This window comes from Ovis aries, chromosome 12, assembly GCF_016772045.2.
Source record: "Ovis aries strain OAR_USU_Benz2616 breed Rambouillet chromosome 12, ARS-UI_Ramb_v3.0, whole genome shotgun sequence".
In the NCBI taxonomy this organism is placed as follows: domain Eukaryota; kingdom Metazoa; phylum Chordata; class Mammalia; order Artiodactyla; family Bovidae; genus Ovis; species Ovis aries.
Genome location: NC_056065.1, coordinates 18,865,080 through 18,891,839, shown reverse-complemented (window position 1 = coordinate 18,891,839; position 26,760 = coordinate 18,865,080). Strand labels below are relative to the sequence as shown.

Below are 26,760 nucleotides of genomic sequence, written 5' to 3'. Positions count from 1 at the left end.
GAAAGAAGAATGGAACTGGAGGAATCAACCTCCTGACTTCAGGCTATACTACAAAGCTACAGTCATCAAGACAGTATCAGTCAGTTCAGTCGGTCAGTCGTGTCTGACTCTTTGCGACCCCATGAATTGCAGCACGCCAGGCCTCCCTGTCCATCACCAACTCCTGGAATTCACTCAAACTCATGTCCATCGAGTCAGTGATGGCATCCAGCTATCTCATCCTCAGTCGTCCCCTTCTCCTCCTGCCCCCAATCCCTCCCAGCATCAGAGTCTTTTCCAATGAGTCAGCTCTTCGCATGAGGTGGCCAAAGTACTGGAGTTTCAGCTGTAGCATCATTCCTTCCAGAGAACACCCAGGACTGACCTCATTTAGAATGTACTGGTTGGGTCTCCTTGCAGTCCAAGAGACTCTCAAGAGTCTTCTCCAACACCACAGTTCAAAAGCATCAATTCCTCGGCTTTCTTCACAGGCCAACTGTCACATCTATACGTGACCACTGGAAAACCATAGCTTTGACTAGGCGGACCTTTGTTGTCAAAGTAATGTCTCTGCTTTTGAATATGCTATCTAGGTTGGTCATAACTTTCCTTACAAGGAGTAAGTGTCTTTTAATTTCATGGCTACAATCACCATCTGCAGTGATTTTGGAGCCCCCCAAAATAAAGTCTGACACTGTTTCCACTGTTTCCCATCTATTTCCCATGAAGTGATGGGACCAGATGCCATGGTGCTGGCACAAAGACAGAAATGTAGATCAATGGAACAAAATAGAAAGCCCAGAGATAAATCCATGCACCTATTGACACCTTATCTTTGACAAAGGAGGCAAGAATATACACTGGAGAAAAACAATCTCTTTAACAAGTGGTGCTGGGAAAACTGGTCAACCACATGTAAAAGAATGAAACTAGAACACTGTCTAACACCATACACAAAAATAAACTCAAAAGGGATTAAAGAGCTAAATATAAGACCAGAAACTATAAAACTCCTAGAGGAAAACATAGGCGGAACACTCTCCAACATAAATCACAGCAAGATCCTCTATGACCCACCTCCCAGAGTAATGGAAATAAAAGCAAAAATAAACAAATGGGACCTAATTAAACTTAAAATGTTTTGTACAACTAAGGAAACTGTAAGTGAGGTGAAAAGACAATGTTCATAATGGTAGAAAACAATAGCAAACACAGCCACTGACAATTAATCTCCAAAATATACAAGTAGTTCATGCAGCTCAATACCAGAAAAATACATGAACCAATCAAAAAATGGGACAAAAAACTAAACAGACATTTCTCCAAAGAAGACATACAGATGGCTTACAAACATATGAAAAGATGCTCAACATCACTCATTATCAAAGAAACGCAAATTAAAACCACAGTGAGGTACCCTCTCACATTGGTCAGTATGGCTGCAAAAAGTCTACAAACAGTAAATACTGGAGTGGGACTGGAGAAAAGGGAGCCCTCTTACCCTGTTGGCAGGAATGCAAACTACTACAGCCACTATGGAGAACAGTGCGGAGATTCCTTAAAAAATTGAAAATAGAACTGCCATATGACCCAGCAATCCTACTGCTGGGCATATACACTGAGGAAACCAGAATTGAAAGAGACACTTGTACCCCAATGTTCATTGCAGCACTGTTTACAATAGCTAGGCCATGGAAGCAACCTAGATGTCCATCAGCAGGTGAATGGATAAGAAAGCTGTGGTACATATACACAATGGAGTATTACTCAGCCATTAAAAAGAACACATTTGAATCAGTTCTAATGAGGTGGATGAAACTGGAGCCTATTATACAGATTGAAATAAGTCAGAAAGAAAAGCACCAATGCAGTATATTAATGCATATATATGGAATTTAGAAAAATGGTAACAACAACCCTATATGCAAGACAGCAAAAGAGACACAGATGAAAAGAACTGACTTTTGGACCCTGTGGGAGAAGGCAAAGGTGGAATGATTTGAGAGAATAGCATTGAAATATATATATTACCATATGTGAAATAGATGACCAGTCAAGTTCAATGGATGAAACAGGGCACTCAAAGCTGGTGCACTGGGACATCCCTGAGGGGTGATATGGGGAGGGAGGTGAGAGGGGGTTAAGGATGGGGGGATGCATGTACACCTGTGACTGATTCATGGCAATGCATGGCAAAACCCACTGGAGTATTATAAAGTAATTAGCCCACAATTTAAATAAATTAATTTTTAAAAAGTAAAAACTGTATTTATATATAGATGTAGTATTTATATAGAGATATAGTATATTTTAAATATTAGTCAATACATTGTACTGACCTTTGCCATGTGTTTTTGATGATATTGATTTATTCAGAAAAAAAAAAAAACATAGCCAGTCTCATTTCTTCTTGGCACACCAGACCAATGTGATGAGCATTTCCAAAAGCAGGTGTGCTCCCATGATCAAGGGCAAATCCATGGCAAAGGACTAGCCCCTCCAGTCTTCTGCAGAACTGGGGAGTGTTTCAGCTCCTGGTGGGCTGCAGAACCAGTCTGTACCTTGATCTACGCACACACAGTTTTGGTGCCATCCGTGGGAGTGCCACATTGTGAAATGTGTAAGACAGATTGGCAGACGGATGACATACTGTTAAAAATGCATGAGGACAGAAACTAGTCTGTAAGAGTCTCATAGGCTCTGTTTATTTTGCACTTGCCATATACAAAGGATTATGCCAAGTATGTTTAATCAATTCAGTTCTGTTTTTAAATTTAAATTTAATTTTTTTTAACACCAAAAGCATTTTGTATTGAGGTGTAGCTAATTAACAATGTTGTGATAGTTTCAAGTGACGGTGAAGGGACTCCTCAGCTGTATATATGCAAATATCGACCCTCCTCCAGTACCTTCCACCCATCCAGACTGGCACATAACATTGAGCAGAGTTCTATGTGCTATACAGTAGGTTTTGGTTGGTTACCCATTTTAAATATAGCAGTGTGTACATGACCTTCCCAATGTCCTTAACTGTCCCTTCCCTGAGCAACCATGAGTTCATTTTCTGAGTCTGTGAGTCTCTCTCTGTTTTGTAAGTCAGTTCATTTGTATCATTTATTTTAGATTCCACAGGTGAGGTATGTCATATGATATTTCTCCTTAACTCTGAGTTACTTCAATCAGTATAACACACTCTAGGTCCATCCATGTTGCTACAAATGGCCTTATTCCATTTTTTTAATGGCTGAGCAATATTCCATTGTGTGCATGTGTGTGTTCTTTATCCGTTCCTCTGTTGATAAATTGAGGTTGTTCCTATGTCTTGTCTATTGTAAACAGTGCTACAATGAACATTGGGGTGCATATATCTTTTCAGGCCATGTTTTCCTCTGGATATATGCCCAAGAGTGGGATTGCAGGGTTATGTGGCAGCTCTATTTTTAGTTTTTTAAGGAATCCCATACTGTTCTCCATAGTGGCTGTAGCAATTTACATTCCCACCAACAATGTAGGAGGATTCTCTTTTCTCCATACTGTCTTCAGCATTTATTGTTTGTAGATTTTTTTTTTTTTGATGATGGCCATTTTGACTGGTGTGAGATGATACCTCAAAATAGTTTTGATTTGTATTTATCTAATAGTGATGTTGAGCATCTTTTTATGTGCTTTTTAGCCATCTGTATGTTGTCTTTGGAGAAATGTCTATTTAAATCTTGTGCCTATGTTTTGATAGGATTGTGTATTTTTTTTGATGTTGAGCTGCATGAGTTCATATATTTTAGAGATTAGTCTCTTGTTGGTTGCTTTGGTAGCAAATATTTTCTCCTATTCTGAGAGCTGTCTTTTTGTTTATAGTTTCCTTTGCTGTACAGAAGATTTTATTTAGGTTCCATTTGTTTACTTTTATTTTCATTACTCTAGGAGGTGGATCAAAAATATCTTGCTACAGTTTATATCATACAGTCTTTTGTTATCTGATAATTCAGTTCTTACTAAAGTTGGTGAGGTAGTTATTGACTTGTCCATTGTGTTGTTAAGGATAATGAACCTCAGAGAAATTAGGTAACACCTGTAAGATCACATAAGAAATAGTGGGGTAGAGAAGAAATTCAGAATTGTAATATTTGTTTCCAAAGTCCAACTCGAGTTTAGAGACACTGGGTCTTACAAAGCCTGGCACATAAAAGAAATCCACAGCAGGCTGCTAAACGATATTTATGTACACTATCCAAAAGTAGAGAGAAAATGTCCATTTATTTTGGGCTTATTATTCCAAATCCTACTAATTTAATTAAACTATTAACAAATCCTAAATATTTAGGAAATAACAATGTATATATAATTCAGTGGCAAAATAATTTCTTAGAACCAATACAATTCTCAAATAGAAATTTGAGTGATATTGAATGGTTAATGTAGCCCTTTTGTGCTTCATGTATACCAAGGATTGAGGTTATTATCTTACACATAAACTAATTTGAATATTTTATAGAAGTACTTTTAAAAAGTCTAATTTATTTTTTTAATCACCTCATACAAGCACCTTCCTTTCTTAATATATTTGGAATTCACATTTTTCACTGGTTCAATAAATGCACTATAGTAGGCAAACATTCTATTGTGTAACTGCACAGAAGCTTTGATTACTTTTACTGAAATAAAACAAAAAGATTATTAAGTCAAATGAGTTAACTTTCCTGAAAGCCTATTTCTATATATAAAAAAAATAGCCACACATGGAGAATGCATTTTTTTTCATTTTGGAAATATATTTTTTTTTATGCTACTGTGAGATCTTTCATTTTGATGAAGTCAAAACACCATCTTCTTAATAACCACTATAATAATTTTGCAGCAAATTACAATAAGACCACCCTGTATAGTTGTGCCATTCAGATGACATTTGTGAAGTGCTCTAATTTTACATGGTGTGACATATTGTATGCATCTTTTACCAGTTATAGCTTATAATCTCTGAGCGAAATAGACCTAACCTGAAGGGGAAAGGATGATGCAATATGAAATTATACCCCTTTGAGAACTAGAAGGACTATAATTATAGCACTTTCTCTTAAAAAACCATTCAAGTATGTAACCATTGCTGGGAACAACAGTATGTGGGGAACCTCTTTACACACTGTCTTGAACACTTAAAAGAGAAGAAAAATGTATTCCGTTCCTACTAACACTTTGAGCATGCTTCAGAATTTTACCTTTTTGCACTCTCCTGAGAGATTATGGCAGGGAAGTTTGGAGAGCAGTTTCTCAGAAATGCCTTTTGGAGGGGAAGGGAGTTATAAAAATATACCAGCCTGAAAAATGACAGGCCTTGTAGAATGGAAAAGAAAAGACGTCTACATCTTACACCAGCATAGAAGCTTTTCTTCTCAAATGAATATTTTCGACAGCTGAGCAAGATGATAAACAGCAGTATCACAAAACACTTAAATGGAAACAAGTATATGATGTACATTATTCACCTGGCATTCTCCAATTCATGGCATTTATTTGTGGCCGAAACCACTGCAGATTCATTTATTTATTTTTGAAGTGGAATGAGTACCTTCACAAAGGTAGCCTGTTTCATTAAGGTGAACTTTTCTTCTCTAGAGAGGCAGAAGCTTAAGGAAAGAAGTCATTGTGTCTCTATTAGAAAAATGTAATAGTCCACATGTTAGGGTTAAGCAAGTTCTGAGCAAAGAGAATATATTGTAAAAAGATAGATACATATATTGTACAAAGATAGATACAAATATACATAGATACATAGACAAATAGAGATATATACATTTTTTCTTAGAAGCACCAGCAGCTGCAAATGGTTAGATATTTTGTAACAGCTTTTAAAAAATATGCTAAAACCAGTTTATTTCCAGAATTTACGTTCAGATGCTGAATAATATAAACGCTGTAATATTAAATCAGTTCAAAAAGACTGTGCTTCTTTGGTGCTCACTGATGGACTTATCAATGATTTGATGAGCTACAAGACTGACTTAGAAGAGAAAAAGAGTAAGAGTGAGTCCCTAGGAATTGATAATGCAGTGAAAAAATAGGTAGCAAGTACTTAAAGAACTAGTTCTTAACTCTTAGTGTTCATAAGAATTGCCACTAGAATTTTCTAAAATGAAGATTCCTAGGCTTTACCTTCCAGAGACTTTTCTTTCTATAGGTCTGATTTATTTGGTCATTGGCAAAGAACTTTGGAATATATTAAACATATGTTGGATGTAGATTTGTATATTCAAAAGTTTTCAGTATATAAAGATGGCATGTATCCTTAATTGAGACAAATATTTTAAAAACTATGAATATACATATTTTTACATTTTAATGAAGGAAGATTTGGAGTAACATTTTCTAAGATCCTATACCAGGTATTATTAAATCTACCAAAACTGAGTAGGAAGTATAATTTCTATAATTTCTATGGTATTTGAAATAGCTTCTGAGCACGTTTCAGTGCTATAACAATATTTTTAAATAATTCATTCTGTCAATAAACAAATGTTTATGAGTTGCCCCCATATATTAGCCACTGTGCTATTTAAGATGTTGCTGCTACTGCTGCTAAGTCGCTTCAGTCGTGTCCGACTCTGTGCAACCCCAGAGATGGCAGCCCACCAGGCTCCCCCATCCCTGGGATTCTCCAGGCAAGAACACTGGAGTGGGTTGCCATTTCCTTCTCCAGTACATGAAAGTGAAAATTGAAAGTGAAGTCACTCAGTTGTGTCAGACTCTTAGCGACCCCATGGACTGCAGCCTACCAGGCTCCTCCAACCATGGGATTTTCCAGGTGAGAGTACTGGAGTGGGTTGCCCTTGCCTTCTCCAGAACACACACTAGAAACAGTGAAAGGAATCAGCCATGTGGGAAGAACATTTCAGAGAGAGGAGCCTCATCAGAAAGGCCCTAAGATAAGCACATGCTCAGAGAGAGAGACAGGGGTGAGTGTAGCAAGTAACTTGTAATAGTAAATGAACAAATCACTCAAACTTGTAAATTTAACCTTTGTGAAATGTATTGTTTATTATTATTAAAATAAACTTTGGAAAGGTTGAAGTTGTTTCATTACCAATGATAAATGCACCCCAAATTTCAGAATTTCTATCTTCAAATGTATTCTTCTTTTAACTATCTGTTCTGCCCATCTGTTTTCCATAGTGTCTCCTCAGCCTGTGATCTTACCATGGGAGTGTGCCCTGGCCCTTAGACATGTGCCCTGTTCCATCAGCTTTGAGAGTTCCTGGAAGCCGGACTACTCTAGTCCCTTCAGTTCCCACTATAGATCTCTCACCATGCCTTTTTTGGATCAGTAATACCCTTTCCACTTATAGTTTGGGTGACTCAAAGTGGCATTTTACACTTAGGGTACTAGTTTTCAGATCTCTTAAAAGTCAAATCCCCTGTGACTTCTATCTGCTTTTTCCCACATAGATACTGATGCCTTACAAGTCTTGTGACTGTTGGTTTGTTCCCACTTGTTTCTCTTTGGGAGTTTCTGGGGATAGTTGGTCACTTAGTGCTGTTACAAACATGATTCACAGCTTCTTTTGGTTTTGCTTTTGAGTTGTGTTTTCATGTTGAGATTTGGAGAGATTCACAAACTATATGGCCATATAACCATTGCTGCTCATTGTTCTGAAGCCTCCTTTAACTGTTATTGCCTAACTTAAACTCAATATATAGAATATGTGGAAGAAATGTAAGCCTACGCTTGTTTGTTGTCTGTCTTCCTATGTGGCAGCTTCTCTTTCTCTTTTCTCAACCTACTTCGACTGTCCTTCCTTCCACTTTCAAACTAAACACAAAGAAGCAAAAGGGGAAAATGACAAAATTAGGTAACAGAAATTGGACAAGCAATAGTGAAAATAAACTCAAGAGTTGTGATTTTTCCACAAAGCTTAATAACACTGACAAACTTATCCGTAGAAGAAGGGGAAAACGCAAGTGCCAACATCAGAAATAAAGAAATGGGACTTGGCGGCATATTCTACAAACACCTATATAGGATCCTAATGAAGAAGAACTGAAGTGAAGTCGCTCAGTCATATCCAACTCTTTGCGACACCATGAACTGTAGCCTGTCAGGCTCCTCTGTCCATGGGATTTTCCAGGCAAGAATACTGGAGTGGGTTGCCATTTCCTTCTCCAGGGGATCTTCCCAACCCAGGGATTGAACCTGGGTCTCCTGCATTGCAGGCAGACTCCTTACTGGCTGAGCCACAAGGGAAAGATCCTAATGAATATTATGAAAAACTCCCTCCTCATAAATTTGACATCCTAAATGAAGTAAATAAATTATTGTAAAACTAACACAAGAAATAGAACATTAATACATAACTAAGAAAACATGGAAAGCCTAAATATATTTCTATAAATTAAAGACATTGAATTTGTAATCAAACTTTAGTTTTCTTTCATCAAGGAAAATTTCAGGCCCAGATGGCTTCATTGGTGAGTTCTCTGATAATGTAAGGGAATAAATCATATAAGTCCTACATAAGTTCTTTTAAGAAACTGAGGAAAAATGTATACTTTCCAAACCATTTTGTGAGGGCTACTTAATCTTAATCCCAAAACATGACAAAACATTTAAAAACAAGTCCATTCAAACAGGTCAGATATTCCATATGAACATAGATCTAAAATATCTTAACAATATTTTAACAAGTTCAATTCTGAAATGTATAATAAAGAGGATGCATCTTGACTGATCTGCATTTGTTTCAAGAATGCAAGGTGCGTTTAACATTTAAGAATCAATTAATGCAATAAACAACATGAATCTCATATAATAATCTTGATAAATATTGAAAAACATCTGAAAAAATGTAAAACCTGTTTATGATAAATACGCTCTACATACTAGAAATAGAAGAAAACTTAATCTGGAAAAGGCATCTGCAAAGAAACTTAACATCATACTTAACAATAAACATTTCCCCTTTAACATCCGGAACGAAACAAGGATTCACGCATGTTCTTGTTATTTCTGTTCAAAATTGTAACAGAGGTTGAAAGTAGTGCAAGATGAAAAAAAATCATGAATGTCATAAAAGAGGCAAAGCTATTGTTATTTACAGGAAACGTAATACTGTATGGGCAGTGGAGACAGAAGACATTGCTTGACAGACGTCAGTTCCCTCACCTCCACATGATCATTTTCTCTTGTAACCATTGTCCTCCACAAAGCCATTAAAAATGGTTAATAACTTAAAGGAGAATTGTGTTTTCAATGCAAATGTAGCTACAAAACAGTTCCCAAGCAACAGTTCCATCCAGATTGCTGCCATCCAGCCCTTCTAGTGGAAACTCTGAGGCCATCACTAAGGTAGGGTAATAATGTTCAGTTCAGTTCAGTTCAGTTGCTCAGTCATGTCCGACTCTTTGCGACCCCATGAATTGCAGTGCGCCAGGCCTCCCTGTCCATCACCAACTCCTGGAGTTCACTCAGATTCACATCCATTGAGTCAGTGATGCCATCCAGCCATCACATCCTCTGTCATCCACTTCTCCTCCTGCCCCCAATCCCTCCCAGCATCAAAGTCTTTTCCAGTGAGTCAACTCTTCACATGAGGTGGCCAGAGTACTGGAGTTTCAGCTTTAGCATCATTCCTTCCAAAGAAATCCCAGGGTTGATCTCCTTCAGAATGGACTGGTTGGATCTCCTTGCAGTCCAAGGGATTCTCAAGAGTCCTCTCCAACACCACAGTTCTAAAGCATCAGTTCTTTGGTGCTCAGCCTTCTTCACAGTCCAATTCTCACATCCATACATGACTACTGGAAAAACCATAGCCTTGACTAGACGGACCTTAGTTGGCAAAGTAATGTCTCTGCTTTTTAATATGCTGTCTAGTTTGGTCATAACTTTTCTTCCAAGGAGTAAGCGTCTTTTAATTTCAGGGCTGCAGTAATAATGTTACATGACACGAAAGAGGCATATTGAGGTCAAATAGTGGAGTTTGGATTTTGCTAGTAGGCAATAGGAAGCTACTGAGTATCTTTGAGCAAGGAAGTGACACAGTGGTGTACCAAATGGAGAGATTGTTGTTGTTCAGTCCTTAAGTCTTGTCTGACTCTTGTGGCCCCCTAGACTGCAGCACACAGGCTTCCCTATCCTTCACCATCTCCCAGAGTTTGCCCAAACTCCTGTCTATTGAGTCGGTGATGCCACCCAACTGTCTCATCCTCTGTTGTCCCCTTCTCCTCCCTTCAGTCTTTCCCAGCATTAGGATCTTCACCCATGAGTTGCCTCTTCGCATCAGATGGCCAGAGTGTTGAAAATTCAGCTTCAGCACCAGTCCTTTCAATGAATATTCAGCATTAATTTCCTTTAGGATGAACTGGTTAGATCTCCTTGTTGTCCAAGGGACTCTCAAGAGTCTTCTCCATCACCATAGTATGAAAGCATCATTTCTTTGGTTGCTCAGCCTTCTTTATGGTCCCACTCTCACATCCATACATGACTACTGGAAAAACCATGGCTTTGACTATACAGACCTTTGTCGGCAATTTATCTCAGCAGTGAAAGGCAGTGTATTATAAGCATTGCTTAGAATTGATAGTACTTGGTGGTCAATTGGTGTATCACTTTGCATACAATTTCTGAGTAATGTTGGCAATTCTGAGGGAAGGAGTGGTAGAAACTGAGAGGTACTGCTTGTATGATATGACCTCATGAAACTCACAAGGTACATACTGTATGGTTGTATGGGATCAAACATTTGTTGATAATAGCATGAATGAATGAGTTCTTGAATGAGGAAAAATAGGAGTTAAAGAATTTCTATTAAAAAAATCTGTAGTCATTGCTATAAAAGACATGAATATTCCTAAAAATTGTGCTCGTTAATTAAAAAGGTTTTTTTTTTTTGCCCTCATTTTAATTTCTTTTCTTTTCAGACGAAAACCCTGAAAATCTAATTTAATTTTCAGTTCAGACTTTCTGTTCCTAAACTTTTGAATGTGCTTTTCAAATTCTTACTTTGTTTGGCAACATCCACATTACCTCCTTGGCTTTTAGTGAGTTCTGTAAAAAGATGTAATCTATAGAATTTTCTAGATTTTCTAGAATTTACTAGATATTTCTCTACCACAAGCCAAATAAGTGCATAAGAAGACAGATATTTCTTCTGTTTTAAAAGTATTGCTTTGAGTTTATTAAAATATAATGTCTAATTACATAGAGAACCTCTGATAAATATTGACTGTGCTCACCTAAATTATTAATTTTTAACTCATACTTTATATTTTTTCTAAGTGCTATTTTCACACACACAAAAGAAATAATGTATGGATTATTGTGCCTCAAATCACACTGATAGAATTCCATCTCTTAATGTAGAGGAATGTGAAGTCAAGTGGGCCTTAGAAAGTATCACTACGAACAAAGCTAGTGGGGGTGATGGAATTCCAGTTGACTGTTTCAAATCCTGAAAGATGATGCTGTGAAAGTGCTGCACTCAATATGTGAGCAAATTTGGAAAAGTCAGCAGTGGCCACAGGACTGGAAAAGGTCAGTTTTCATTCCAATTCCAAAGAAAGGCAATGCCAAAGAATGCTCAAACTACCACACAATTGCACTCATCTCACATGCTAGTGAAGTAATGCTCAAAATTCTCCAAGCCAGGCTTCAGCAATACGTGAACCATGAACTCCCTGATGTTCAAGCTGGTTTTAGAAAAGGCAGAGGAACCAGAGATCAAATTGCCAACATCCACTGGATCATCGAAAAAGCAAGAGAGTTCAGAAAAACATCTATTTCTAGTTTATTGACTATGCCAAAGCCTTTGACTGTGTGGATCACAATAAACTATGGAAAATTCTGAAAGAGATGGGAATACCAGACGACCTGACCTGCCTCTTGAGAAATATGTATGCAGGCCAGGAAGCAACAGTTAGAACTGGACATGGAACACAGACTGGTTCCAAATAGGAAAAGGAGTACATCAAGGCTGTATATTGTCACCCTGCTTATTTAACTTCTATGCAGAGTACACCATGAGAAACGCTGGACTGGAAGAACCACAAGCTGGAATCAAGATTGCTGGGAGAAATATCAATAACCTCAGACATGCAGACTACACCACCCTTATGGCAGAAAGTGAAGAGGAACTAAAAGCCTCTTGATGAAAGTAAAAGAGGAGAGCAAAAAAGTTGGCTTAAAGCTCCACATTCAGAAAACGAAGATCATGGCATCTGGTCCCATCACTTCATGGGAAATAGATGGGGAAACAGTGGAAACAGTGTCAGACTTTATTTTTTGGGGCTCCAAAATCACTGCAGATGGTAATTGCAGCCATGAAATTAAAAGATGCTTACTCTTTGGAAGAAAAGTTATGACCAACCTAGATAGTATATTCAAAAGCAGGGATATTACTTTGCCAACTAAGGTCCATCTAGTCAAGGCTGTGGTTTTCCTGTGGTCATGTATGGATGTGAGAGTTGGACTGTGAAGAAGGCTAAGTGCCGAAGAATTGATGCTTTTGAACTGTGGTGTTGGAGAGGACTCTTGAGTGTCCCTTGGACTGCAAGGAGATCCAGCTAGTCCATTCTGAAGGAGATCAACCCTGGGATTTCTTTGGAAGGACTGATGCTAAAGCTGAAACTCCAGTACTTTGGCCACCTCATGCGAAGAGTTGACTCATTGGAAAAGACTCTGATGCTGGGAGGGATTGGGGGCAGGAGGAGAAGGGGACGACCCAGGATGAGATGGCTGGATGGCATCACGGACTCGATGGACGTAAGTCTGAGTGAACTCCGGGAGTTGGTGATGGATAGGGAGGCCTGGCGTACTGCGATTCATGGGGTCGCAAAGAATTGGACATGACTGAGTGACTGAACTGAACTGAACTGAATGTAGAGGATGACTAAGAAGCTGGGACTAGGATAATGGTTGCAGAGTCTTACTCTTTCTTATTGTCACTAATCTTCCTGCCAAATTCATTGTTTCGATTGTCACACATTGACTGTGTATCCACCACTACTGTAGAACCTGGGATAGCAGACTTTTGCAGTATGATTCAGAATAGGGTGGTGCTGAGTATGGTACTGGGTAGTATATAGCAGCTGTTACAAAACATCAGTACTATCCAGAGAAATTCATGAATTAGTAAATGGATTGCTTGCCTATTCTTCCACTGTGGGGCCAACTCAGGTAATGGCCATTACCTTGACCTTCTTTGGTTCTAGCACTCTTCCCATTGCTGCTATTAGATTTGTAGTTTATCACAAGCTGAGTGAACTTAGCACCGTGGTTATGAGCATGGATATGTATAGCTAGCTCTCTGTTCCTCAATAAATAACTTGATTTAACATTTAGTTTCTTCTCCTGTGAAATGAAGAGTCATGCATTTCCCAAATGAAGTGGGAAATTTAGAAGGTATTGCGTCCAGTTATTTGAAATAATTTTATTCATAATTCAGAGCATATTGTTTTAATAATTTGAAAATTTTATTAATTACTTGGAAGGTATGATGTAGTTTTCTGGCTTATAATAATATTGCAGAACTTTTCAGGGATATTCTGTGTTTCTGTTGTATATGACTTGTTGGTCTCTAGAAATGTTTTTTTTTTTTTATTCCTAGTCTTTGATTCATGAGATTTTACCTTGATGTCATTCCCCCCCCACACCCCCCATTAATTTTTCAAGTACATGGTAAGCCTTTTAAACTATGGCTTCAGGTAAAGAAAATGTTAATTTTTTATTAATGCTTTGATAATTTTCTCCCTAAGTTTTTCCTCCTTCTGAAAATTCTATATTTTCACTTCATGTTTTTCTCTCTCTGTTATTATTCTACCTCAACTTTTTGTTAGTCTTTTGCTTGAGGTGTTTATTTTGCCTGTTTTTCAATATTCAATAGTTATTTCCTTCACAAGTTGTTTCCTAGATTTATTCTAGGTTTTTGAATGAATACAGCATTTATCATAACTTTTTGGACATAATAGCTACAGTGGTATTTCATTCATTATTGGTTGGTTTCTTATATTTCTGTTCTCTGCATTCCTTTATTCTCTTATAAATTATTATTTATTCTTCCTTTTCTTTCTTGGTCCTGGCTTTTCACATTGGAAATTTTGCTGCCTGTTCTGTATAATAAACTGGTTAAAGGCTTCTTAATTCTATAATAAACTCATGAAAGACTTCTAAACTTACTTTACTCTTGTGTGTACAAGCTGCAAGTGAGTTTTGTAGGGGTCAGAGTCCCAGGAATCAGTCTAGAGATTCTTATATCTATAGCTTTTCTCTTCCAGTTTCCTTTTTATAGAAAACAAGTCTGGCTCATGGCTTTCTAGAATCAGTGTAGGAGGAAGAGAATTGTGGCTGGGGGTAAAGGCATACATACACTTGGACTTAATCTTAGTATATGCACTTTCACTTAATTCTTCAGTTTCTGCCTTGTATCTCATCCATTCCCCAACTGTTGATGGTCTGATATAATTGAGCTGGTTAATTTAGGTTTTTTTTTGGCAATAAGACTGATGTCATGATGGAATATGACTGTGCCTGACTGTGTAGGTTTAAAAAGGGATCCTCAATGGTGAAAAATTGAAAGCATTTCTCCTAAAGTCAGGAACAAGACAAGGGTGCCCACTTTCACCGCTACTATTCAGCATAGTTCTAGAAGTTTTGGCCACAGCAAAAATCATAGCAGAAAAAGAAATAAAAGGAATCCAAATTGGAAAAGAAGAAGTAAAACTCTCACTGTTTGTAGATGACATGATCCTCTACATAGATAACCCTAAAGAATTCACCAGAAAATTACTAGAGCTAATCAATGAATATAGTAAAGTTGCAGGATAAAATCAACACACAGAAATCCCTTGCATTCCTATACACTAATAATGAGCAAGTAGAAAAAGAAATTAAGGAAACAATTCCATTCACCATTGCAACAAAAAGAATAAAATGCTTAGAAATATATCTACCTAAAGAAACTAAAGACCTATATATAGAAAATTATAGAACACTGATGAAAGAAATCAAAGAGGACACTAATAGATGGAGAAATATACCATGTTCATGGATCAGAAGATTCAATATAGTGAAAGTGAGTATACTACCCAAGGCAATCTACAGATTCAATGCAATCCCTATCAAGCTACCAGCCATAGTTTTCACAGAGCTAGAACAAATAATTTCACAATTTGTATGGAAATACAAAAAACCTCAAATAGCCAAAGCAATCTTGAGAAAGAAGAATGGAACTGAAGGAATCAACCTGCCTGACTTCAGGCTCTACTACAAAGCCACAGTCATCAAGACAGTATGGTACTGGCACAAAGACAGAAATATAGATCAATGGAACAAACTAGAAAGCCCAGAGATAAATCCACACACCTTATCTTCAACAAAGGAGGCAAGAATATACAATGGATTAAAGACAATCTCTTTAACAAGTGGTGCTGGAAAAACTGGTCAACCCCTTGTAAAAGAATGAAACTAGATCACTTTCTAACACCATACACAAAAATAAACTCAAAATGGATTAAAGATCTAAATGTAAGACCGGAACTATAAAACTCCTAGAGGAGAACATAGGCAAAGCACTCACCAACACAAATTACAGCAGGATCCTTTATGATCAACCTCCCAGAATACTGGAAATAAAAGCAAAAATAATCAAATGGGATCTAATTAAAATTAAAAGCTTCTGCACAACAAAGGAAACTATAAGCAAGGTGAAAAGACAGCCTTCGGAATGGGAGAAAATAATAGCAAATGAAGCAACTGACAAACAACTAATCTCAAAAATATACAAGCAACTTTTGCAGCTCAATTCCAGAAAAATAAATGACCCAATCAAAAAATGGGCCAAAGAACTAAATAGACATTTCTCCAAAGAAGACATACAGATGGCTAACAAACACTTGAAAAGATCCTAACATCACTCATTATCAAAGAAATGCAAATCAAAACCACAATGAGGTACCATTTCACACCCGTCAGAATGGCAGCGATCCAAAAGCCTACAAGCAATAAATGTTGGAGAGGGTGTGGAGAAAAGGGAACCCTCTTACACTGTTGGTGGGAATGCAAACTAGTACAGCCACTATGGAGAACAGTGTGGAGATTCCTTAAAAAATTGCAAATAGAGCTGCCATATGACCCAGCAATCCCACTGCTGTGCATACACACCGAGGAAACCAGAATGGAAAGAGACACATGTACCCCAATGTTTATCGCAGCACTGTTTATAATAGCCAGGACATGGAAACAACCTAGATGTCCATCAGCAGATGAATGGATCAGAAAGCTGTGGTACATATACACAATGGAGTATTACTCAATCATTAATAAGAATACATTAGAATCAGTTCTAATGAGGTGGATGAAACTGGAGCTGATTGTACAGAGTGAAGTAAGCCAGAAAGAAAAACACCAATACAGTATACTAACACATATATATGGAATTTAGAAAGATGGTAATGATAACTCTGTATGTGAGACAGCAAAAGAGACACAGATGTTTAGAACGGACTTTTAGACTCTGTGGGAGAGGGAGAAGGTGGGATGATTTGGGAGAATGGCATTGAAACATGTATACTATCATGTAAGAAATGAATCACCAGTCTATGTTCGATACAGGATACAGGATGCTTGGGGCTGGTGCATGGGGATGATCCAGAGAGATGATATAGGGTGGGAGGTGGGAGGGGGGGTTCAGGATTGGGAACTCATGTACACCTGTGGCTGATTCATGTCAATGTATGGCAAAACCAATACAGTATTGTAAAGCAAAATAAAGCAAAAATTAAAAAAAAAAAAGGGGATTTGGAATTCTAAATACTTGCTATGTAGAGCTCTTAGAATTCTCAACCATGGCATATTTATGCACCAAACAACTGAGTTTGTGCAATTGTACAAGTAAAAAATTGACAGAAATGAAAGGAGAAATATAAAACTCCATGATTAAAGGTAAAAATTTCAATACCCTGTTCTTAGTAATTAATAGAATGAATTGACAGAAAAGCTAAGCACGATCAACCAACTTGATGAAGTACTTGACATTTATAGAACACTCAAGTCAACAACAGAAGAATATACATATTTTTCTAATCTACACAAAGCATCTCTCAAAATGGGTCAAATTCTGGTCCGTAAAACAAGTCTCAATACATTTAAAAGAATGCAAGTCATTTAAAGTATGTTATCTGACTGAAATCATTAAATAAAATTGGAAATCAATAATATGGAAATCTTTGAAATAGCCTTGATTATTTGACAACTAAATAAACTAAGGGTCAAATAGGAAATAGAAGGGAAATTATAAGTATTTTGAATTGAGTGAAATTGAAAACACAACTTATCAAAACTGTGGGATACTGATATAGTAGTAATTAATAAAATATTGGTCCACCCTTGAGGCTCAGATGGTAAAGAATCTGTCTGCAATGCAGGAGACCCAGGTTCCATCCCTGGTTTGGGAAGATCTGCTGGAGAAGGGCATGGCAACCTCATTCCAGTATTCTTGCCTGGAAAATTTCATGAACAGAGGAGCCTGACAGGCCACAGTCCATGGGGTTGCAAAGAGCTGGACAAAACTGAGTGACTAACACATGCACACACACACACACACACACAGAGTAAGATACTAAAAGCTCTAAATTTTCTATATTATAAAAGAAAAAGCTCCACCTTAAGAAACTAAAAAAAGAAAAGATATAACCCAAGCCAAGCTAATGAAAATTATTTCTGAGTTTCTACCTATAGCTCATGGGGGCCTCCTTTTCCCTCATTGTTCATGTGGCTGAAAGCATGCAAGACCAAGACTTATGCAACCAAGACTGTGTTTTCAGCCTTAAAGAGCTGGAAAGCCCCTATTGCTTAAAGTATGAACATATATTTGTTATTAGAGATAGTAGTTGTACCTCATTATTTTTGTTCCACATTATTAATGGAAATTTAAATATTATTTGGCCATGTGATCATAGACAATAAACTACATTTTTCAGCCTCCTTGGCAGTTAGGTATAGATATGTAATTTAAGTTCTGATCAATGGTATTGTTTGCAAATTTTGCTTCTAAAATGTTGGCTTAAAACAGTAAAAATCACTTAGTATAGAATTCTGTGGTTTGGCTCAGCGGTGGTCTGTACTGGCTTGACTGATCTTGCCTGAGATCTTTTATTGATGTGTTCAGCTAGCTTGTCAGCTGGTAGTTAGATGATCCAGGAAGGTCTCACTCACATGGCTAGTGGTTGTCAAGTGGAATGTTAACTGGGGGTGATAGGAGAGGATGTTCTCCTCAAGAGGTTCTCAAATCCTGCAACAGGATAGCTTGAGCATGTTTACATAGTGGCCTCAGGGTTCCAAGCCCATCTCAAGAGAATCAATTTAAAATCTCCAAGCATTTCAAGCTTCTGCTTGCATCCTGTTTGCTGACTTAATACTGGCCAATTAATAAGTCAGCTTAGGGTAAATTTTAAAAATATTCTATCAAAGTGCATGGAAGCAGAAAAATGTTGTATCTGACTTTTTGAAAGTGTAGTTTTAAAGGGAGGGGGTCATACTTTTCTCTCTCTCTTGGTGGCCAGGAATTGGTATTAGAGTGTGGGTAGATTTATATTCTCTCGCATAAAATGAAGGGAATCTACAGTGACTAGTACAGAAGTAAACTTGTATTTTCAGGTAAATTTTGAGAAACTGATTACAATGAACTCATTTTATAATATATAAAACCTTTTATGACTTTTAAACCACATTTTAAGGTACAGATTATATAGAGAAGTTATAGACTACATGTGTTAATGAAATGAGAGTAAAGTTGGGTTATCTTGTTTGCAGCCACTTTCTCATATGGAGATCTCTGATGTGTACTGAAAAAATACCTTCGTAAGACTGAAGTGTTTCACTAATCAAGGTGATATTGAACATTTTTTTTAGACGATATATGTAAAAGATGACTAAGAGTTAGGTGTAAAGAGGAAAAGTAGATGTGCAATAGGGAAGGGTGAGGAGTAGGGAGAGACAAGACACAGAAATGGTAACTGACTGAATTACAGAGCCTTTTGAAGATGTCTAGTAGTAGGAAAACTGAATAGATACTACAAATTGAAAAGGACAGTTCTCACTCTTCTTTCACTCCACATCTTTACTAAGATATATTACTTTTTTAGAATAAGAGTTCCTATTCTGAAATTGATACATTAGTCAAGTTTCATGTCTAGAAAGATATAGGGCAGACCTCTTAGGTGGCAGGAAGATTCCCAAATGGAAGAAGCAGAAATTTAGGGGCAGGGTGACCATAAGAATGTCAGTATACATAGAATTTTTTAAAACATCAGAAGCATATTTGTCCCTCAACAGAAATAGAATGAGGGTTCCAGGCAGTCTTACCTAAATTTTAAGAGGTAAGGAAGCTCCAGATGATACATGTCTTACATTTAAATAAGAATATAGCAGGATACAAAGAAGATAACATTTTAGCACAGAATACACTTTTATTTATCTTTAAATTTTCACTCATTCTTGCTCTAGATTTTTGTAAAGAGTACTCTTTACCCGTGGGGAATACACAAGGTTATTCTTTAACAGAAATACAAGGTATGTCCAAATTCTGAAGATGCTTGCAATCTGGAGGACAAGATTAATATATATGAAACCAGAACCAGAAAATAAGGAATTTATTAAATGGTAATGAACTTGAAGTGTTTAAGGATATAATCAAAGATCTGTTAGATTTTCATGGCTATGTGTAATTCATCTGTTGTTTAGTTTCTGGAGCTTCCCAATGATTCAGCAGTAAAGAATCCATCTGTAGTGAAGGAGATACAGGAGATCAGGATACACAGGTTTGATTCCTGGGTCAGGACAATCTCCTGGAGGAGGAAATGGCAGCTCACTCAGTATTCTTGCCTGGAAAACCCTATGGACAGAGAAGCCTGGTGGGCTACAGTCCATAGGAATACAAAGAGTTGGACATGACTGAACATGAGCATGATGTTATTTAGTTACTAGGTCATGTCCAACCCTTTTGGGACCTCATGGACGGTAGCACGCCAGGCTCCTCTGCCCAAAAGATTTCCTAGGCAAGAATCCTGCACTGGGTTGCCACTTAGTTCTCCAGGGGATCTTCCCAACCCAGGGATCAAACCTGTGCCTTGAGCATTGGAAAGCAGATTCTTTACCACTATACCACCTGGAAGGCCTTATAAGTAACTCATACCTGCCAGTAATGCTGCTTATTTTTGTGGCCTCTTCCGACAACACATGATACAAATGTACACACAGACATCACCAAATAATCAATACTGAAATCACATTGATTATATTATTTGCAGCTGAAAATGGAGAAGCTCTATCAGTTCATTTCAGTTCAGTTGCTCAGTCATGTCCAATTCTTTGCGACCCCATGGATCGCAGCACGCCTCCCTGTCCATCACCATCTCCCGGAGTTCACTCAGATTCACGTCCATCGAGTCAGTGATGCCATCCAGCCATCTCATCCTGGGTCGTCCCCTTCTCCTCCTGCCCCTAATCCCTCCCAGCATCAGAGTCTTTTCCAATGAGTCAGCTATTCGCATGAGGTGGCCAAAGTACTGGAGTTTCAGCTTTAGCATCATTCCTTCCAAAGAAATCCCAGGGCTGATCTCCTTCAGAATGGACTGGTTGGATCTCCTTTTAGTCCAAGGGACTCTCAAGAGTCTTCTCCAACACCACCGTTCAAACGCATCAATTCTTCAGCCTCAGCCTTCTTCACAGTCCAACTCTCACATCCATACATGACCACTGGAAAAAATCTAGCCTTGACTAGGTGGACCTTAGTCGGCAAAGTAATGTCTCTGCTTTTGAATATACTATCTAGGTTGGTCATAACTTTTCTTCCAAGGAGTAAGCATCTTTTAATTTCATGGCTGCAGTCACCATCTGCAGTGATTTTGGAGCCCCCCAAAATAAAGTCTGACACTGTTTCCCCATCTATTTGCCATGAAGTGATGGGACCAGATGCCATAATCTTCGTTTTCTGAATGTGGAGCTTTAAGCCAACTTTTTCACTCAACTCTTTCACTTTCACCAAGAGGCTTTTTAGTTCCTTTTCACTTTCTGCCATAAGGATGGTATAGTCTGCATATCTGAGGTTATTGCTATTTCTCCCGGCAATCTTAATTCCAGCTTGTGTTTCTTCCAGTCCAGCGTTTCTCATGATGTACTCTGCATAGAAGTTAAATAAGCAGGGTGACAATATACAGCCTTGACGTACTCCTTTTCCTATTTGGAACCAGTGTGTGTTCCATGCCCAGTTCTAACTGTTGCTTCCTGACCTGCATACAGATTTCTCAAGAGGCAGGTTAGGTGGTCTGGTATTCCCATCTCTTTCAGAATTTTCCACAATTTATTGTGATCCACACAGTCAAAGGCTTTGGCATAGTCAATAAACCAGAAATAGATGTTTTTTTGGAACTCTCTTGCTTTTTCGATGATCCAGTGGATGTTGGCAATTTGATCTCTGATTCTTCTGCCTGTTCTAAAACCAGCTTGAACATCAGGGAGTTCATGGTTCACGTATTGCTGAAGCCTGGCTTGGAGAATTTTGAGCATTACTTTACCAGCATGTGAGATGAGTACAATTGTGCGGTAGTTTGAGCATTCTTTGGCATTGCCTTTCTTTGGGATTGGAATGAAAACTGACCTTTTCCAGTCCTGTGGCCACTGCTGACTTTTCCAAACTTGCTGGCATATTGAGTGCAGCACTTTCACAGCATCATCTTTCAGGATTTGAAACAGCTCAACTGGAATTCCATCATCTCCACTAGCTTTGTTCGTAGTGATACTTTCTAAGGCCCACTTGACTTCACATTCCAAGATGTCTGGCTCTAGATTAGTGATCACATCATCACGATTATCTGGGTTGTGAAGATCTTTTTTCTACAGTTCTTCTGTGTATTCTTGCCATCTCTTCTTAATAACTTCTGCTTCTGTTAGGTCCATACCATTTCTGCCCTTTATCGAGCCCATTTTTGCATGAAATGTTCCCTTGGTATCTCTAATTTTCTTGAAGAGATCTCTAGTCTTTCCCATTCTGTTGTTTTCCTCTATTTCTTTGCGTTGATCGCTGAGGAAGGCTTTCTGATCTCTTCTTGCTATTCTTTGGAACTCTGCATTCAGATCCTTATATCTTTCCTTTTCTCCTTTGCTTTTCGCTTCTCTTCTTTTCACAGCTATTTGTAAGGCCTCCCCAGACAGCCATTTTGCTTTTTTGCATTTCTTTTCCATGGGGATGATCTTGATCCCTGTCTCCTGTACAGTGTCTGTACTGTATAATCATAAGGGATTTGATTTACATCATTCAGAAGCTCTATATAGTTAGGAAAAACAAGACTGGAAGCTGACGGTTGCTCAGATCATGAACTCCTTATTGCAAAAGTCAGATATATTGAAAAAAGTAGGGAAAACCACTAGGCCACTCAGATATAACCTAAATCAAATCACTTATTTGATTTCTATACAGTGAAAATGACAAATAGATTTAAGGGACTAGATCTGATAGAGTGCCTGAAGAACTATGGACAGAGGTTTGTGACATTGTACAGGAGGGCAGTGATCAAAACCATCCCCAAGAAAAAGAAATGCAAAAAGGCGAAATAGTTGTCTGAGGAGGCCTTACAAATAGCTGAGAAAAAAAGAGAAGTGAAAGTAAAGGAGAAAAAGAAAGGTGTATCCATCTGAACGCAGAGTTCCAAAGATTAGCAAGGAGAGGTAAGAAAGCCTTCCTCAGTGATCAATGCAAAGAGATGAAGGAAAACAATAGAATGGGAAAGATAGAGGTCTCTTCAAGAAAATTAGATACCAAAGGAGCATTTCATGCAAAGATGGGCACAGTAAAGAACAGAAACAGTATGGACCTAAGAGAAGCAGAAGATATTTAGAAGAGGTGGCAAGAGTACAGAGAAGAACTATACAAAAAAGATCTTCATGACCCAGATAACCATGATGGTGTGCTCACTCCCCTAGAGCCAGACATCCTGGAGCAGGAAATCAAGTGGGCCTTAGGAAGCATCAGTATGAACAAAGCTAGTGGAGATGATGGAGTTCCAGCTGCGGTAATTCAAATCCTAAAAGATGATGCTGTGAAAGTGCTGCACTTGATATGCCACCAAATTTGGAAAACTCGGCAGTGGCCACAGAACTGGAAAAGGTCAGTTTTTATTCTAATCCCAAAGAAGGGCAATGCCAAAGAATGTTCAAGCTACTGCACAATTGTTCTCATTTCACATGCTAAAAAGGTCATGCTCAAAATCTTTCAAGCTAGTCTTCAGTACTCACTTCAGTGAAGTGAGAACTTCCAGATGTTCAAGCTGGATTTAGAAAAGGTAGAGGAACCAGAGATCAAATTAACAACAATCATTGGGTCATAGAAAAAGCAAGATAATTCCAGAGAAACATTTACTTCTGCTTCATTGACTACACTAAAGCATTTGACTGTGTGGACCACAACAAACTGTGGAAAATTTTTCAAGAGATGGGAATCCCAGACCACCTTACCTGCCTCCTGAGAAACCTGTACGCAGGTCAAGAAGCAACAGTTAGAACTGGATATGGAAAATGGACTGGTTCCAATTTGGGAAAGGAGTACGTCAAAGCTGTGTATCGTTACCCTGCTTATTTAATTTATATACAGAGTACATCACGGGAAATGCCAGGCTGGATAAAGCACAAGTTGGAATCAAGATTGCTGGAAGAGATATCAACAACCTCAGATATGCAGATGACACCATCCTTATGGCAGAAAGTGAAGAGGAACTAAAGAGCCTCTTGATGAAGGTGAAAGAGGAGAAAGAAAAATCTGGCTTAAATATCAGCTTTCAATAAATGAAGGTCATGGCGTCTGGTCCCATCACTTCATGGCAAACAGATCGGGAACCAATGGAAACACTTTTGTTTTCTTGGGCTGCAAAATCACTGCGTATGGTGACTGCAGCCACGAGATTAAAAGACGCTAGCTCCTTAGAAGAAAATCTGTGACAGACCTAGACACTGTATTAAAAAGCAGAGACCTTACTTTGCTGACAAAGAACCATATAGTCAAAGCTTTGGTTTTTCCAGTAGCCATGTATAGATGTGAGAGTTAGACCATAAAGAAAGCTGAGCTCTAAAGAATGATGCTTTTGAACTGTGGTGTTGAATAAGACTGTGGAGTGTTCCTTGGACTGCAAGGAGATCAAACTAGTCCTAAAGGAAATCAACCCTGAATATTCATTGGAAGGACTGATGCTGCAGCTAAAGCTCCAATACTTTGGCCACCTGATGTGAAGAGCTGACTCATTGGAAAAGACCCTGATGCTGGGAAAGGTATAAGGCAGGAGAAGAGGGGCACAACAGAGGATGAGATGGTTAGATAGTATCACTGACTTGATAGACATGGGTTTGAAATAGCTCTGGGAGATAGTGAAGGACAGGGTAGCCTGGTGTGCTGTAGTCCATGTGGTTGCAAAAACTCAGACATGACTGAGCAACTAAACAACAACAATAATTTTGTAGATCAAATCAAAGCCCTGTTTTGAGTAATAATGTGGATTTCATGGGGCTGGGTAAAAGTGGGGTTGGGATAGACAGTCAGACACAAGGGGGCAAGTTACTTTCCTTGCATATCTTTTTGACCTATACATGTCTTTGATACTGTTTTTCATTATTTTCTATAGCTTTATATAGTACATGTATAAACCTTTTTCTTTCAGCGTGTTATACAGTTTGTGTCAATTATCTTATCCTTAAGTAATGATTCCAGTGAGTTCTATTTCCTAGATGAAAAATTAGGCAGTGATAGATCCTTTAAAATTATTTGGTATAAAACCCCTTCTCTGTATCTTTGTTACTGAATCCTAATCTCATGTGATATTTTTGGATATCCCAAGATTTTAAAAGTAAGTCAAACTGTGTCTTTCCACAGGTAGTTTACCTCCTTGTGTGTTAACCTTGTGTGCAAAGGTGGCAAGCTGATTCAGTCTGAGTTGAAGGGAGTCACCAGGAGAGATGCCAATGGTTTCATAAGAGACTTGATGTCTGTATACATCTCTCATGAAAGTCCTAAATTGTTATTGAAATCTTCATACTTATTTCACATTTTGTATGTATATATTCCCTTGTGAAAGGTTTTAGCTCTTTCTTTAACCAATATAGCATTACCAGTGCAGATAGAAGATGAGCATTTTATTTTATAGTCTATGTATTTTCATTCTCAAACAATAGCTCAAAGAGAAAAGTATTCCTTTTATCAGATAATGTTTTAGTTGTCCATGCTCTAAAATAATTAACGTTTTAATATTTTTCAGTTCAGTTCAGTAGCTCAGTCGTGTCCAACTCTTTGCGACCCCATGAATTACAGCATGCCAGGCCTCCCTGTCCATCACCAACTCCCGGAGCTAACCCAAACTCCTGTGCATCGGGTCGGTGATGCATCCAGCCATCTCATCCTCTGTCGTCCCCTTCTCCTCCTGCCTCCAATCCCTCCCAGCATCAGAGTCTTTTCCAATGAGTCAACTCTTCGCATGAGGTGGCCAAAGTACTGGAGCTTCAGCTTTAGCATCAGTCCTTCCAAAGAACACCCAGGGCTGATCTCCTTCCGAATGGACTGGTTGGATCTCCTTTTAGTCCAAGGGACTCTCAAGAGTCTTCTCCAACACCACAGTTCAAAAGCATAAATTCTTCGGCACTCAGCTTTCTTCACAGGCCAACTGTCACATCTATACGTGACCACTGGAAAAACCATAGCTTTGACTAGGCGGACCTTTGTTGGCAAAGTAATGTCTCTGCTTTTCAATATGCTATCTAGGTTGGTCATAACTTTTCTTCCAAGGAGCAAGCGTCTTTTAATTTCATGGCTGCAGTCACCATCTGCAGTGATTTTGGAGCCCCCCCAAAATAAAGTCTAACACTGTTTCTACTGTTTCCCCATCTATTTCCCATGAAGTGATGGGACCAGATTCCATGATCTTTATTTTCTGAATCTGGAGCTTTAAGCCAACTTTTTCACTCTTCTCTTTCACTTTCATCAAGAAGCTTTTTAGTTCCTCTTCACTTTCTGCCATAAGGGTGGTGTCATCTGTATATCTGCTGCTGCTACTGCTAAGTCACTTCAGTCGTGTCCGACTCTGTGTGACCCCAGAGACGGCAGCCCACCAGGCTCCCCCATCCCTGGGATTCTCCAGGCAAGAACACTGGAGTGGGTTGCCATGAGGTTATTGATGATTCTCCTGGCAATCTTGATTCCAGCTTCTGCTTCTTCCAGCCCAGCATTTCTCATGAGGTACTCTGCATATAGGGCTTCCCTGGTGGCTGAGAGGTTAAAGCCTCTGCTGCATTGCAGTCTGCCCGCAATGCAGGAGACCTGGGTTCGATCCCTGGATAGGGAAGATCCCCTGGAGAAGGAAATGGCAACCCACTCCAGTATTGTTGCCTGGAGAATCCCATGGATGGAGGAGCCTGGTAGGCTACAGTCCACGGGGTTGCAAAGAGTCGGACACGACTGAGCAACTTCACTCACTCACTCTGCATATAAGTTAAATAAGCAGGGTGACAGTATACAGCCTTGACATACTCCTTTTCCTATTTGGAACCAGTCTGTTGTTCCATGTCCAGTTCTAACTGTTGCTTCCTGACCTGCATATAGGTTTCTCAAGAGGCAGGTCAGGTGGTCTGTATTCCCATCTCTTTCAGAATTTTCCATAGTTTATTGTGATGCACACAGTCAAAGGCTTTGGCATAGTCAGTAAAGCAGATGTTTTTCTGGAACTCTCTTGCTTTTTTGATGATCCAGCGGATGTTGGTAATTTGATCTC

General features: G+C 38.5%; 1 protein-coding gene across 1 annotated transcript in view; it reads left to right on the top strand.

Moving 5' to 3' along the window:
- Nucleotides 1-26,760, top strand: part of USH2A (usherin) — a 983,289-nt gene that overhangs the window by 207,025 nt on the left and 749,504 nt on the right. The gene's annotated exons all lie outside the window — the stretch shown is intronic.